Source organism: Echinops telfairi, unplaced genomic scaffold, assembly GCF_000313985.2.
Source record: "Echinops telfairi isolate 266 unplaced genomic scaffold, ASM31398v2 ScPeMD7_7457;HRSCAF=8495, whole genome shotgun sequence".
NCBI lineage: Eukaryota > Metazoa > Chordata > Mammalia > Afrosoricida > Tenrecidae > Echinops > Echinops telfairi.
In genome coordinates this window covers 27809559-27814249 of record NW_022111357.1, presented here as the reverse complement: position 1 = coordinate 27814249, position 4691 = coordinate 27809559, and positions in this window count along the sequence as shown.

The window sequence follows — 4691 nt, the reverse complement described above, 5'->3', positions numbered from 1 at the left end:
GGGTACCGGGAGCTGGTGAGTTTGCATGGACAGTCCTCGGGTGGACAGGACAAGGCTGGCAGGCACTAGCTGTTCTGTGCGGATAGCCTCAGGGAACCTGCTGCTGTTGGCCATTGGAGGCTCTGTGACCCCTTTCAGAGGCCCAAGAGCAGGGACCCTCTGACCTGAGGCTAGGGTGCCTAGCAATACCACCACAATCATGATGGGCGGGTGAGGTGGGGAAGATCCGGTCTGCATGACCAGAGTCAGACTAAACGCAGTACTGGTAACACCCCAGCCCCCACTAAAGGCCTGGGGACATCTCGGAGACCTCAATGCCTTAGGGCCCCCTCAGCCTTAGGACCCCTCCTACCCCATCACAGCCCGTAGGTTGCAGTCAGGATGCCAAGCACTGAATAGAGCCGACTGAATGAATAAGCTTATCTCGCCCCAGCCAAGTCTGGGCCTGCACGTCCCCGGCCGGGCTGGGGAGGCCAGCTTTATCAGGCTGCATGCAGGCAGTGCTCTGATTCTGCTTCAGAGGCAAGAAGCAACAATTCTCTCTCCTGCTGGCTGCTCCCTTCCCTGCCCCCAGCTGCTGCCCTGCCAGTGCCCTGCCCCTGCCTGGGATGGCCCCAAAGCCATCTTAGACATCTTAGACCTGGGCCTGAGCCGCTCACCCGAGGTTAGGCTGGGATTGGAGCCAGGGCCCAGCTGCGGCTTCCCTGCAGCACAGGTTGGGGTGGAAACTCACCACTGATATTCAGGATCATCTCTCATCAGGTGCCCTGGTAGCACAGTTTGTTAAGCATTGGACTGCTAACTGCAGAGTCAGCGGTTCAAACCCACCAACTGCTCTGAGCACGGAAAGTGGGACTTTCTGCTCCTGTCCGAGAAACTCTAAGGAGCAAGGAGGCTTTGGTCTATACGAGCAGGTGCAGGACCTGGGCTACTCCAGGCCGGAGACTCCACTGGGCAGGTTCCCATGGTGCTTGGGACAGGAAGTCCAGTCTTCAAGATGGGTGGGCCAGTGACTTGGGTTCATTCTCTGATGCATTAATTCAATGAGCGTTTATTGATTGCCTGTGGAGTCTCGGGCACAGGACTGCAGAGACAAATGTCTCACTGTCTTTGCCCTAAAGGTGCACTTTGCCAGGTGGATGTGTGTGGTGCTATCCCTCCTTCTGTTGTCCATCATTCATCCATCTAGCCGTTTACTCATTCAGGTAGTAGCCACACCCACCAGGCCATAGCCACAGGACCAGGCCCTACCCTCAAAGTCACCCCCTAGAGGGGAGGACAAATCAACCAACAGACAATTAGGGAAGGCGCCCAGGTGGCGCAATGGGTTGCACCTCGGGCTGCTAGCCACAAGGCCAGCAGTTCAAAACTATCAGCCACCACCCTTGGAGAAAGATGAGGCTTTCTACTTCTGTAAGGATGTACAGCCTCCGAAACCCACGGTGACAGTTCTATCCTGTTCTATAGGGTCGTTATGAGTTGGAACTACCTTGGCAGCAGTGAGAGTTTGGAGCTCAGCATTTGTCACTGAATCCCAGGCCCAGGTAACCAGCTCTTTTCTGGCTCTGACCTGTCATTGGGAAGGGTTGGGAAAGTCCCAGGCTCCCGCCCCGGCTTGGAAGGGGCCTGTAGTCCCAGCCTGCTGGGGATGCTCAGCTCTGCCTGCCTGGCACGGAGAGGCTTGGGGGCCATGAAGCCTGCTGTAAAATCTGCCCCTCAGCACTTGACAAAGGCATGCTGGAGAATGCAAACTGTCAGTGTCTGCCCCAGGGAAGGGGAGGAAACCGGGTTTCTGACTAGGAAATTATTGAATATTTAGGACCCGGAGCAGATCATTTAGAGGGGAAATGAATTTCCCCGGCTTCCTCCAGCCAGGATAAATCAGTTCAGATTCTCCTTCTCTTGCATTGGCCCTCGTGGAATGGGTCTGGGGGGTGTTTATGCAGCAGGAAAGTCATCACTCTTGCAGAAATTGGAGTGCTTTTGCTTCCAAAGCCATCACAGCCTCTTAATGCGGGCACGGTGGACCTTACTGGTCAGCCTCCACTGGTGTACATCCTGGGGGCTGGAGCCCGGGAGGGATAGGGGACTGGCTCTCCTCAGAGCCACCTTCTCCATGGTTGATGCCGGCTGGCTGGAGGGGGCATGGGATGGGGTCCAAGCCTCAGCCAACAACATAGTGGGTGGGGCTGGGCCCAGGTCTGAGCCCTGAGGCAGGAGGATTTGAGAGACCGGATCTCAGAAGCCCAGGTGGCACAGTGGCTAAAGTGCTGTAATGCTAACCAACAGGTCTGTGGTTTGAATCCCCCACCTGCTCTGTGGGTACAGAGGGTGCTTATTGTGGGTCTCATCAAGATGACAGCCCTGGAAACCCGAAGGGTGGTTCTGCCCCTTAGAGTCCTATGTGTCTCGGTGGGAGGGGGGTTGGCTTGGTTTTGGACTTCAGTTAGACATAAGAAACACTCCCCATGTCAGGGGTGGTGGGGGTGGTTGTGGCATTGCTCTCCCTGGGTGACTGGTCTGAGCAGAGGAATCTTTCATCCATGGGGCATCGAGGCCAAAGATGGAACCCCACAATGGGTTTTCCACAAAGGGCTCTCCAGGCCCCAGATTCTGGCGTGCATGGATTAAAGCAAAAACCCAAACCATGGCTGTCTAGTCAATTCCAACTCATGGCGACCCCATTTGTCTCGGCGTAAAACTGCACTTTGTCCCATGCTTGTGGCTGTGGCCTTTCAGAAATAGATGGCCAGGCCTTTCTTCCCAGGTGCTTCTGGGTGGATCCCAATAGCCAGCCTTCCCGTGAGCAGCAAAGCACTCACAGTTTGCAGCTCTGATGCCCAGGCTGCCAGGTTGGACATGTGTCAGAGGTGGCTGCCTTGGCACTGGGTACCCGCTTTTTTTTTTTTTTCCCTTTAGAAAGTTGTGTTGTTCTAGACCTGGGCTCAGCAAATGTTTTCTGTACATTATGATAGTAGTTTTTTTCAGCCACACAGTCTCCGCTGCAGTCATTCAACTCTGCTCGTGTGGTACAGCAGCCTCGGCCATGGAGTCGAGTCAGACTCACAGGGAACCTATAGGACAAGGTGGAACGGTCTCGGTGGGTTTCCAAGACTAGAACCCTTTACGGGACCAGAAAGCTTCATCTTTCTCCCATTGCGCGACTCATGGAGTCAAACTTGTGACCTGCGGTTCACAGCCCAACACGTAACCCACGATGGCAGGAGGGCTCCTTCAGAGCAGCCACCGACAATACATAAACAAGCTGTAGCTGTGTATAAATAGAACTTACTTTTCGAAAACAGACAGGAGACTGACCAGCAGACCACCGCTCACTCGCCCCTGCGCTAGAACTTCAGTTGCCAAACCCACACGGAAGCCCCTTCCTGGTGTCGGCTCTCCTGACTGGTTTCTGGTTTTGAAGACTTCTACTTGATTGGTGGTTCAGTGCTAGAATTCGCACTTTCCTGCTGGGAGATCTGCGTCCAGTTCCCAGCCAGCACACGGCACGTGCAGCCACCCCCTAACCCCCGTGTCTGCCGGGAGAGGCTGGTGTGTTGCTAGCATGTTACGCAGCTGTCAGCGATGCTTCCAGACTAAACAGTTTGCTGACCTACTTCTGAAAAGTAGCCAGTTTATCCAGATGGATCACAATGGTCAGCTCTCCAACAGATCAGGGGGATGTCACGCAACCAGACAGTGCTGTGTTTTATTGTACGTGGGGCTGCCATGAGCTGGGGATGGGTGGGACGGCAGTAAGACGCTTGTTGTTCTGATCAGAAAAGGAATGCATGCGTGTAGTGACAGATTACAATAACCCTGCTCTCCTGAAAGACAGCTCCTGTTCACAGTTGAGTGTCTGTGGATTTGTTTGTCCAAAGCCTGTGTTCTTGTTAAAGGGCATCTTGTACAGGCCTCATTTACTCAGGATGTTATATTTTGAGCTGCAAGTTGACTCAGGTTTAGAGGAAAACTGGAGATGGCCCCTAGGGACTCAAGCCCAGGCTGATAGGAATAGACTGAGTGGACTTTTCTTTCTAGGAATGCCTCCTTCTGAGCTTGCTCCTGGGGCCACAGGGACCTGCACATAGTCGAAGAGCTGAAGAAGAAGGTGGTGTGGAAGAAGAAGATGTGTGTGTGTGTGGGGGGTTTCAGGGCTGCTCTTCTCAGCCATTAGAAGGTCAGAAGTTGCTGAACTCAGTAAAGGGACTGAGACTCCTAGAGGTACCTCTGATGGCCTTCTTGGCAGAAGGTAGAGGAGATGGATGGTAGGCAGATGGACAGACAGTCAGCTGCCAATGGGTGGACTCTGACTCGTGGTGACCTTACCCACAATGGATGAAATGTTGCCCCACCCTGCAGCAGCCTCACGATTGGCTATTGTGCCCATCCACTTCACCACAGTGACGCTATGTCACTGGTATTTCAAATGCCAGCAGGGTCACCCAAAGTGAGTGGGTTCAGCAGAGGCTTCCGGATTAAGAACAGACTACAAAGAAGGAATTGCCTGCCCACTTGGGAGGCAGTAGCCACTGGGACCCTTATGCATATCTTCAAAGCATTGTCAGAGACTCAAGGCCTAATCAGTGGACACAGAACACTGTCTAGATAGCCCTGGAACACGGGCCTCTAGGATCAGGGGTCATTTGAAAGGTGACTGGGGTGGAGCTGCTTTCTCAGGTAGTGGGAGC